Genomic DNA, 12589 nt, shown 5'->3' on the forward strand with positions numbered 1-12589 from the left:
TCAGTATGGATTCTCTCATACAACCGTGAGTTGTGAAAACCAAGAATTCAAAAGACGAATGCGCGTAAGCACACGCGCTGGCTCCTAAAAGGGCGTGCAAAAGCCCTCTAGACAGTCACAAAACAACAAAACCTCGGGCTTACTATTTTTTAATTGTTTGGTAAAAAGGGGCAGTTGGTACGCACTGGACTGGATAATTAGTTAGGCCGGGGGTTTGTTCAAGATCCAACCTCGTTTTGGGCATAGATAAACATACAAGTAGTACGGGCTTCCTTACTGAGGGCTATGTATTGAAGATAAGCTTTGCACACACATAACATCGATCAGCATCCATCCCACGACTCTTGAAGTGAAGAATGGCTGCAATGAGGTACGACTCCGAATGGGAGGAAGTAAAGCTCATCAATGGCTACGCCATGCTCTTTGCGTACGTGGGGTTTGCCTTCAGGGGCATAGGCTTCTTGGTGGTTACATGGACCACGGTTGTTCTTCTCGGTGGATTCGTCTCTATGATAGACACCAAGGATTTCTGGCTTCTCACGCTGGTTACCCTCACGCAGATACTCTGGTTAGTCTAATTCATATGCATCTTTTTAGTATTTTGCCTGAATTAAGTTATTGGTTGGTCGATCTAGCATTACATTTTTGGGAAGGAGGGGTGTTTTTTCTTAATGTGTATGGTTTTACTGTACGTGTCCAAGTCGGACTCCATTTACAACAGCATGATAGCATCAGTATACAATTTGCTCGTGCCTCCTTTGTTATGCTCGTGCTCCGCGCGTGGCGGTCTTCTCGCTTTGGCATCAGGCGGGGCGGTCTAGCGCATGCTCCTGGTGGTGGCCACGACTATGGCCGCTGGGCAGTGAGCAGCCTTCACCTGTCTAGCGGTGCGGCCGTCCCGCTCGGACCTTTTGTGCAACTCGTGGTTTGCATATCTAGGGTCGACGATGGTGGTAGTCAGCTCAGCGGTGGTATCCCGGCTGGCCAGCCGACCAGTGGCTTGAATGGTGAGTCCGCTGGTGAAAGCCAATGACGGCGACGCCCGTGGGCACCGTTAGGCCAACTCCACCGCACGACCTTCAATTGTCCGGGTCTCTCCGTTTGAGGTAAAACGGACAATCAGACGTCTCAACGCGCGACCGTATCCTAAAAAAACATCTGTTTCTGGTCCGCCTCGACCCATCCTCAGAGCAAAGTTGGTCTGGGTTTGGGTCTGGAACGGACACGGGCGGACGAATCTTGCGTCCTCCTCGTCCGGGCAGTGTCCTCTGCATGTGAGGCCTGACCCACCCGTCATCCTCTCTCTCCTCTGGCCCACCATGCCCACCCACCACCTCTCTCTCCACCTTTTCTCCTCTCTCTCCTCTGCTCCACACATACTACCCATGCCGATGCACGCGGGCGCGGGCGGGCACATGGGCTAGCGGCGCGGCTGCCGGCGCGCGCACGGGCGAGGCGGGGCGGGGGAGCAGGCGGGCGCACGGGGCGGGGCGCGGCTGAGCTCGAAGCGGTAGGAGCGGGGCGCGGCCGAGCTCGGGGCGGGGCGGCGTGGGCGAGCGCGCGCGGCGGCGAGGCGAGCGGCGCGCTGCGCGGGCGGGGCGCTCGGTGCGGGGCGCGGTGCGGTGTGGGGCGGGGCGGGCAGGCGCAGCGACGAGCAGGGGGCTGGCGGGCGTGGGCGAGCGCGCGCGGCGGCAAGGCGAGCGGCGACGGCTGCGGCGGGTGCACGGCGCGAGCGGCGACGAGTCAGGGGCAAGCCGGCACGGCGGGTGCGCGGGGCGGGCAGGCGCGGCGACGAGCAGGGGGCGGGCCGGCGTGGGCGAGCGCGCGGCGGCGAGGCGAGCGGCGACGGCTATGGCGGGCGCGTGGGCGCGCGCGGCGGCAGGTGGGCTGGCTCGGCGAGCGAGCATGAACAGCCATGGCAGGCGCGGCGCGGCGATGAGATTCCGGGGGCGGGGATGCAGCGGACGTTTTGGGTCGCTCTCCCGCGATGGGCGCCTCGAACCCAAGCCGGACACGTATGTCCGTTTTCGTCCTCATTGCCACCCTAAACGGAAGAAATCCGGACAAAACGGACGTCCGTTTACGGTCGTGCGGTGAAGTTGGCCTTACCTTGACGAAGGCCTCAATGATGCGGGTTGTTTTTCTTCCTGGCCTCCATTGCACTCCAAGGGATACCATAGGCGCGAGTTTCGTTGGATCGGTCGATGATGTCACATGTGTTGTGTACCCTCTTGTGGGCTTTGGTTAGAGATGCTTTTGGCAGGAGGGACCCATGGTTTGTAGGAGGTGTGTGCTGCAGTTGCCGATTCCTTGTCTCTCGGTGCCCTGATTCGGGTAATTGAGGAATGGAGATGGTGTGTTGCGGTGGGCAAAGGCGATACTCTAATCTAGGGTAGCTTTGCGGAGGTCGTGCATTGTGGCAGTGCTGGTGTCAGTCGTGCATGGTGCGAATGCATGTGCTATTGTTGGTAGGGGAAGTTCATGGCGGACGATCGATGCCACAACGATGTAGTGGCAGCTTGTGGTGTACTGTCTGTACTGTCTGGGGCCATTAGCCATGCCCAGATTTGCAACTGTCGTACACTTGCTTCATAGGCACAGACCACCGAATCGGTCTTCAATATGAGATTTTGGCGGTTTTGCTTTCTCTCGACAGGCAACGATGGTTGGTATTGACTCCATAGACCGTTCTTGGCAACTGGCTGCTTACCTAGTGTGTGCACGGTTTCCAGGTCACATTGCTGGATCCACGTGTAGATCGTGCAAGCTTACATCATGTTTGTTGTGTCAGTCAGCAGCTTCTCGGCGAGTTTAGCACTTGGGACAGAGAAAAAGCAAACATCGTATGAAGTTACAGGGTAGAAAATGGATGTGTGCATCACTTGATGTAGAGGGGGGAGGGGGTAATTCCCCTTTTCTTTTTTTGCAGGGAGTAAATCCTTCTTTTCGAAAAAACAATAATGTACATAGAAATACATGTGTTTTAAATTGGGGAATTAACACTAACCAGCGTATCATCATTTCCGATAGAACATAAATAGAACGGGCATTCGGGAGATACCCGCCTGTCTATGCCACATCTAGATGTAAGATAATATCTCACATCTAACGTGACATCATCTTAGTTAATTTTTTAAACACTTGTTTGCTGCTTTTTATTTGTTTGTTGTTTTTCATTTTTGTTGTTGTCCAGCCCAGCGTAATTTTTGTTTTTAGAGAATCACCCAGCATGACTAACAAAGACGGCCACCCAGAGCATGCTCGCATGGGCCAGGCTTACCGCTGCCGCTGCTCCCTTGCTAATGCTGCTAGCCGTCGTACTAGTACAAACGACAGCTCGCGTCCCTTCGTGTTATTGCTGCTAGTTGTACTACTATACTACACAACAACTCGCATCTCTTTCTGTTATTGTTGCTAGTCGTACTACAACGCTACACTACACGATAGCTCACATCCTTCTCTTCTTACGATGGAGATAATCTTGCTAGTATATTAGTTTTCTTTCCAGTAAACATGTGAGAGATGAACACATTTTGATTTTTTTTAAATAATAAACAAGAACAATTTTAGAACAATGCACAAATTTACGAATTTTGGAACATTTATTGAATCTTGTGAATTTAAGAAAAAAGATAAAATAATCAGAAAATATGAAAAAAAAAATAGATCACATTTTTTTGAAAATAGAAAAATTAAAAGGAGAGAAAAACCAATAAAGAAAACATGCTAAAAAACAGAAAAACATGAACAAAACAAAACAAAAAACGTATCCTAGCTACTTGGGCCGGCTCATCTGCGGTTTGTCGAGGGTGGACTTGCAACTGGGACAAAAAAATGTTGGCCCCCCAGTGACAAGTCAAGGGTGGACTCGCAATTGGGACTAAAAAAGGTCAGCCCCTAGTTGTGAGTTTTGTTTAGACTTGCAACTGAGAAACAAAGGTTGGGCCCCTAGTTGCGAGTCAAGGGTGGACTTTCAACTGGGGCAATAAAAGGTTGAGCCCCAGTTGCAAGTCGACGGTGGACTTGCGACTAAGACACAAAAAGGTCGGGCCCCAGTTGCGAATCGAGAGTGGACTTGCAATTGGGTGTAAAATACTCGGGTCGCAGCTGCGAGTCGAGGGTGGACTTGCAACTCGGATAAAAAAGGTTGGACCCTATTTGCGAGTTGACGGTGAACTTACAACTCGGACAAAAAAAGTTTGGCCCTAGTTGCAAGCCGAGGGTGGACTTGCAACTCGGACAACAATAGGTCGGTCTTGAGTTGCGACTCGAGGGTGGACTTGCAACTCGGATAAAAAAGGTTGGACCCTATTTGCGAGTTGACGGTGGACTTACAACTCGGACAAAAAAAGTTTGGCCCTAGTTGCAAGCCGAGGGTGGACTTGCAACTCGGACAACAATAGGTCGGTCCTGAGTTGCGACTCGAGGGTGGACTTGCAACTTGGACAAAAGAAAAGTTTCACCCTATTTGTGAGTCGAGAGTGGACCTGGAACTAGGACAAAAAAGGTTGGGCCCGGAATCGAGGGTGGACTTTCAACTGGGACAAAAAAAGGTTGGACCTCAGTTGCGAGTTGAGGGGGGACTTGCAATTAGGAGGAAAAAATATCGAGCCCCAGTTGCGAGTCGATAGTGAAATTGCAACCGGAAAAAAATGTCGGGCCCCAGTTGCGACTTGAGGGTAGACTTGCAACTTGGACAAAAAAAGGCTGGACCCCCAGTTGTGAGTTGAGGGTGGACTTGTAACTGTGACAAAAAAAGATCAGGTCGAAGTTACGGGTCGAGGGGGTTGCAACTTGGACTAAAAAAGGCTCAACCCTAGTTGCGAGTCGACGATGGACTTGCAACTAGGAAAAAAGGTTGAGCCCCAGTTGCGAGTCGACGGTGGACTTGCAACTGGGACAAAAAAATGCTAGGTCTCAGTTGCGAGTCAAGAACATACTTGCAACTGGAACGAAAAATGGTCGGACCCTAGTTGTGAGTCAAGAGTGGACTTGCAACTGGGACAAAATGACCGGGTTCCAGTTGAGTCGACGGTGGACTTGCAACTGGGACAAAAAAAATGCCAGGTCTCAGTTGCGAGTCAAGAACGTACTTGCAAAAAGGACAAAAAATGGTTGGACCCTAGTTGCGAGTCGAGAGTGGACTTGCAAGTGGGACAAAATGACCGGGTTCCAGTTGCGAGTCGAGGGTGGACTTGCAACTTGGACAAAAAATGGTCAAGCCCCGGTTGCGAGTCCAGGGAACAAAAGCGAAGCCAAACACGCCTAGGCGAACAACAGGATATGCAAAAAAAATAGCAACAAGCAAGGCAGAAGATAGAGCGCTTCAGATTGGGAAAACTATGAGCCTAGTTACGATTCGAGGGTGGACTTGCACCTGGGACAACTACGAAATTACGATCCTACCTTGCCTCGCAACTAGGATAAAACAAATTACATGCATGTTGCATGTCAAGGGTGGACCTATAACTGGGATGCAAAATAAAACACATGCAAAAATAACAGGGGTCAAATATCGGTCAGTGAGAAGATGGGGATAAGCTTCATCGTCGAACCCCTAAATGATGACATATATAGGTCCATGTGAAAGGAAACGCGAGAACATGATGACACAAAACAAACGGGCCAAGAGGACGCGTGACAAAAAATTGACGAGCGAATACAAACGCGAATGTTTGGTTTGTACAAACATTAAGGTAAACAAATTGGACAGTTAGACTTAGATGAGCTAAAAATTCATCTAGATTGAATTTAGCAAATCCGAAACAAAAAATCTAGCAACATGGTCAAACCAAAAAAAAAAAGAGAGAATAAAAACACACGTGGCCCTCCAAAAAAACTAAGCCCAGAAAGAAAAAACCGATACACAAAACATAATGACGGTCCACTAAAAAATATCATATCTGGCCTCACTGCTTCACAAGGGATAAACAGAAAACACGACACAACGACAATAAGCACGACTCATAAACACGTGTATCTAACAATATATGAGTTGGATAAAACATTGTTAACTCTCATCTAGACAAGAATTAGCAAACCAATCCGAAACGAGACCCCAGACCGCGCGGCGAAAACGGCCTAACAAAAGATGCATGCGCGAACATGCCGACAAGTAGACACCAATCACACAACGCGACACATAGCACGCATGACAAAAATAACTAGCGATCAGGATTTGCACAACATTCAAAGCGAACATATGACAGAGTGAAAACAGGTTCATGAATTTTAAACAAATAAATAAAGAAAGAAAGGAAAAAGAAAAAAAATGAAAAAAAGGAGAAAATAAAAACAAAAACAAAAACAAAAAATCATGAATTTAAAACTAGTTCATAATTGAAAAAATAATGAGATAGAAAAAATAAAAAATAAAATAAAACGGAAACAAACAAAAAAGAACAAATACTGAGAGTCAAAAATGAGAAGAACTAGAGTTGAGTCGTTGCAGACTTGTGAAAAGAAAATAGAAAAACACAGCCGACGGTGAAAAAAATGAAGGCCTGCTAGATGAGAGGCACGTGTGTGGACTATAGACAAAAAAATTGCCTGGCAGCCCAATACCACCAAAGAAACACGACAACGGCCCGACCTGGCAGTAGCAACAACCTGGACATGAGCTGCGCGCGAGACAAGGCCCAACGAGCGAGCGCACCAGCTACGCCATCACGTTTTGCACAAATATTAAAGACATGTGATCCAACGACTCTGGACTTAGATGTGATATAGTTATTTCACATCTACTCCCTCCGTTCCTAAATGTAAGTCTTTTTAGGGATTTCATTACAAACTACATACGGATGTATCTAGACATATTTTAGAGTGTAGTTCACTCATTTTGCTCCGTATCTAGTTTATAGTGGAATCTCTAAAAAGACTTATATTTAGGAACGGAGGGAGTAGATGTGAAATAGCAAATCTTTTTAGTACCTGTCCAAGATGGAACCGCCGTATATGGTCCGGTACATCTCAAGTCATGTCCGGGTGGTTCTCGGACCAACCAGCCTGACATGAGTGCATAACTCATATGTCATCAGTGAGTAGTCCAAGCAGTAATAGATTATTTCCTGCTCGACTTTGTTGCTTAATCTTGTTCCTCGTCACTCGCTTATATTTATATACATGAGTTCCAGCTGCATGCATGTATCTAACTTGGAATATATATACGTACTCCAGCATCAATCCTTCTTTCAGTCAAAAGATGGGCTCTGTGGTTGATCTGCTCTTTAGTGTGAGGACCGTGAAAAACATATTGACGCGCAACCCGCCTCAGCTAGCTGATAATGCACGCACTGATCAGCAGGAACTGGCAGTTTTAAACCGAGCTATTGCAGCGGTTTTTGTGGCGGTAGGATGGGCACTAGCTCTGGTTCATGGAGTGGTGTTGTTCGTGTGCCTTCACACTATTTCGCTTGTCATTCTCTTTGGGATAGTCATCTCAATTTCTATCTCAATAAGCGGTCTGGTGAGACACAACCATTACGGCAACACGAAGGAGGGAAGAGCAAACATGGATCCTGCGCATAATGTCCTGTACGTCATGTGTGTGGCCCAGGGTGCATTGTTCCTGTATAGAATGCTCTTGATGCTTTATATGAAGACGGTAGTGAATCAAGTAAGCCTGGCATACGGCTTCCAAGACGGTGATTCTGCGGTGTCAGGCTACTTGGTTGAAATCAGAATCATATTGGGACAGGGACATCGACTTCAGTCAGTGGCCGTTTCCCAAGACTAAGAAGAGCAGAGACATTACAGACCCATTCAGTGGCTACAAAGATCAGGTGATGACTGGCCTGCGTATCCTTTTGAGGCTCGTAGACAATAAGGACAACTGTGTAATCATAAGCAACAGCAAACATCTTGTCTGCAAGATCATGGCCCCTATTAGCTATGACCAAGTGCACCGCACCAATCATAGTGCATGGTCCACTAGCGTAGTAGAGGCATCGCTGAAGGTGATGCTCCAACTCGTGGCCGCTGAGGGAGAGACAGGAGCCAAGCTGCGCCGGAAGATATCAAGCAATGGTAAAGTAATCAAAACAATCGAAAGGATCTTAAACTGTGAAGAATGTAAAGGCAGAGAGCTGCAGATGAACACCATGAAGGTCCTCACGCAACTATGCATGGACAAAGCTCAAGTCAAATTAAGGAGATTTCATTAAGATGCTGGTAAGCATGTTCGTTAACGGTGTTAGCAGCGACAGGTCCATGAGAGAAAGTGCAGGTAAAGCACTGGTGCTGTTTGTTGGGAGAACAAAGGTTGCCTCCATCTTCCCCCATGTGAACGATGCCACCGAGTTTGCTGGTGGTCTCGTTCAAATAGTTTCACATGACGAGATCAACACATGCAGAAACATTGCAGCAGAAATTCTGGAGCATCTATGTATTCGTTACACGGGGAATGATGAATATATTTGTACAATCAGGAATGCATTGACTGGTGTCATGCCGAAGGTACGTACACAATTGTTTGTATACTAATTTCTGTTCTTTCGTTCCTCAAATATATACGTGCAAGGTGAATCTTCCAGCGGTCATGTGCCTTTGTGTTTTTACTTTTTAGAGAGCTTGCCTCATGTGTCATGCAAGTTTTTAAATTTCAGAAACAAAATAATTTAGGACCTCACTGAAATATGTGAAATTTCAATGAATCAATGTGCGATCAGTAATTCAGTCATTGACTCATTCCGGTTTGTTTACGATGGGTACATTTTATTTGCTTTGCGTTTTCTTTCTTGCTTTTAAGTAATAGTTGGCACAACTCTAATATATATACTATGCCGTTGCAGCTAATGGGAGAAACACTACATGGTTTTGGGTCGATAGGAGAAGAGGGAAGGACAGGTTATGCTAGATCAGCTACCGAGGTCGTTAGCCAAGTCATTGACGGCATGCGAGACATTACACCTGGATATAAATGCAATTTCGCTGGGAGAAGCTGACCAAGGAGGTCAAGAAGGTGCCGCCTTAAGGTTTGCGATGAAGATGGTGCAGTTAAACAAGGATGTCATGACCACCAAAAGCCTGACAGTGATGAAGCTGACCACTAGAATCGTGATAGCAACGATGAAGAATTGCACGGTGGGGAGTAGCAGTGCCATCCTCGAACGAGCTGCTCTGAAGGGAATCTTGGAGTTGCTGTCCAGCATTTCGGAGACCATGCTGGATCTAGAGAGCTGCAAGGTTTTTCCTACAGGGACGAGAACAATGGCAATTCCAGACACTGCTGAGAAGACCCTCGATTCCATCGTTAAACTGGCATGGAAACTCCATGCCGCAATGGAACTCCATGGGAACTTCATTGCAGAACAAGACTCTGAAATAGTACCAGCACGTTCTAGCTAGCACTCTCAGGGCGAACAAGCTAGATTGTTTGATATTGATTTGATTCAGACATTATTTGTGTGTGTGTATGTGTCATGTTTGAGCATATTTACGTTTTATTTCTTTGATTTCCAAGTGATTTGAATTAATAACTCTCACAAGGTCCGTGTGCTATATATTTACTTGTTGGGAAGTTTGTGTACTGCAGTTGCGACAAACTGTCCTGACACTACTAGAATCTGGTTTTGTTCCGAGTTCCAGAACTTCGCCGATTTTTTCTATCAGGAACTCGGCAAACCTTTGTCTGGGGTGTATGATCCAGAATTGTACTTGGCAGTGATAAGCAACTCGGCAGAGCTCTGGCTTTGCCAGGTTCCAACGGAAAACGACTCAGCGAACTAAATAAACTCGACAGAATCTCAAGTTCTCCGAGTTCCGGTGGGAAAAACTTGGCAATGTATGACAGGTGGGCCCAGTTGTAAAGTCGTTGACGAAGCCGTGACGGCGGCCTTTGTTTGCCGAGTTTTGTATAAGGGAGACTTGCTACATGTTTTTTTAAATCAGAATTCCAGGTGTCCCATCTTTGCAGTAAACTCGGCAAATATAGCTAGTGCTTTAGGGCCTGTTCGGCAACTCCCCACCGCCAAGAAATCCTCAAATCTGGCTTCCCGATCTGCCTTCCAGCTTCCCGACGAAAATTAAGGATCAGGAAAACCGTTCGGCACTAGAACTCCCCGATCCAGTCGCTCGTGTTGGGCTTCTAGCGGCCTAGCCCATTAAACTCATTTCTGGCCTGGTAGGGACGAACCGTTTCGTTTCTTTCATCGCACGAACCGTTTTCTTTCACTTCGCGGTGGCAGCTCTCGGTAAATAACGTCAACTCCAGGATTTCCGATTCTGGGATCGCCGAAACCGTTGCTTCGATTTTTTGTACGTAGACGTTGCTTTGATCCGGGAAGTCAGCTTCCTGGAGCCGGGCCGTTCGGGCCAGCTCTGCTCGCGGATTCGCGGAAGCTGGGAGCTGGCGAGCTCTCGAACAGGCCCTTAGTCCCACCTCGCCGTTTGAGGAGCGACGGGACCAGCTTAAATAGCCGCGTCCTAGAAGCAGTAAGCTACGGTCATGATTACACACTTTGCGATGTGTATGGTACTTCCATTTGAGTGCAGTCACAATGGAAGTACCATTGAGAGTGCATTTCACAATGGCAGTACCATATCCCTTTGTTGGATGCTCCGCTTTTTTTGATCATTTCGTCATTGCCGAGTTCCCGATAGAATGAACACGGCGAAGTTATGACCCCTTGATTTCTTACTCGCCAAAATGGTAAAAGGTTTTGTTTAGTCCCATCTCACAAACGGCTTAAATAGCCGCCTCGACGGACGGTGGTAAGCCTCTCTCTTGTTGCATTAGGTCCGCCATTTCTCGTTGTGTGAATGAGACAGCTAGATACTACATTGCATTTCATCGATCGATGGCCTACTACAATACAAGAAATTTTAAATAAATTGTTTAATTTTTTTAGTTTTTCTTCAATTTTGTCAATGCTATATGTTTTCGTTATCTTTGATGGTAGCGCACATGCTGGAAATCGATGGGTGGTCGCCATCAAAAATGCATCCGTTGCGGTGCTTCTAAAGCCATCAGGTGGTAAGGATGATGAGGGAGGACAACCCCTTGCGGGTGGAAGCAGGTGCGTGGTCGCATGACGCAACCCACCAGGACTGGAAAGCTGTGTCGGCATCCGGTAGGTCGGTCGTAGCTCTCACCCAGCCAAGAATCTCGTGCCATACCTGCCTCGAGAAGGAGCAACCTGCGAGGAGATGGTTTATGCTCTCGGGCACTTGGTCGCACAGGGTGCAGGTAGTGTCGTGAGGTAAGCCATGGCGAGCTAGGTGGTCCGCCGTCCAACATCGGTCTTGCATGGCAAGCCAAAGAAAGAACTTGATGCACAATGTCGCCCAAGGCCTCCAAGTCAATCTCCAGTGTGGGCCTTCGCAAGCGCGAACAAATAGCGCCTGGTAGCAGGAGCTAGCAGAGTACGCGACTGTTGTAGTCCAACGCCATCGTAGGGTGTCTGGTGTGTCCAAGAGGTTGATGTGGCGAAGTCGACCCCATAGCTCGATGTACCACTAGTAAAAAAGGGGGCTTTTGTCCCGGTTGGTAAGGGCCTTTAGTCCCGGTTTTTGAACCGGAACTAAAGGGTCGTTACTAATGCCTCCCCCCTTTAGTCCCGGTTCTTACACGAACCGGGACTAAAGGCCGTCCACGTGGACGCAGCCTGGAGCTCCACCTTTAGTCCCGGTTGGTGTTACCAACCGGGACTAAAGGAAATTTTATGATATATTTTTTTGAAATTTTTTTTTGCGAATTTTTTAAATATTTTTTATTTTCAAATCTCTGAATTATTTTAACCTCTAATCTCTAATCACCACCCCTCATCACTGCTCAATTTATCCTCTAATCTCTAATCACCCCTCATCATTCCAAATCATCTAACTTCCCGAACGGTCAACCATCCTCCCACTCCCCCAGCCTGAGCACGCTTAACTTCCGGGTTCTATTCTCCCTCGTTTCCAAGTCTGCACTTGTTGTTTTCCTGACAATACTAAGATGTCAATCCTATTAACCCTCAGGAATTTAGCTTGAGCATGAAGTGACACATTTCACTGTTTGAGTTTGAAACTATTGTTTTAAAAAACAGTAATTATTTAGTAACACTAATATTTCTGGAATAATTAGTTTGACCATTGTTTGACCACTGTTTGACCAGATTTGACCAAGATTCAAAAAAACTGAAATAATTATTTAGTAACAGTAATATTCTAGAATAATTAGTTTGACCATTGTTTGACCACAGTTTGACCACAATTTGAAATTTTTTGAATTTTTTTGCCTCTCTAGATCTTAAAAGCCCCGTAACTTTTTTTCTGTTAGGTTTTTGAGGATTTTGAAAATGTTTAACGGGGTTCCCTCGGTTAAATTCGGATGTAACTTTTCGAGTAGATGATTTTTCATATATAAAACTTCTTCATCCGAGTTCGTATGCAAAAGTTATGCGCATTTTAAGAAATTCCAGAGAGATTTTCCAAATAAAGTTGAAATTCATATTTGTTAATTTTCCCAACAACTAGACCACATATCACATAGGAAACTTATTTTTTTTATTTTTTTTGACATTACCATCATTTTCTTTTGTTTTTTCTAAAACGGAAAAGGCGGTCCAGGGGGGTAGAGTTTGTAAATGGGCCCTTTAGTACCGGTTCG

This window comes from Triticum aestivum, chromosome 6D (assembly GCF_018294505.1).
Source record: "Triticum aestivum cultivar Chinese Spring chromosome 6D, IWGSC CS RefSeq v2.1, whole genome shotgun sequence".
Classification (NCBI taxonomy): domain Eukaryota; kingdom Viridiplantae; phylum Streptophyta; class Magnoliopsida; order Poales; family Poaceae; genus Triticum; species Triticum aestivum.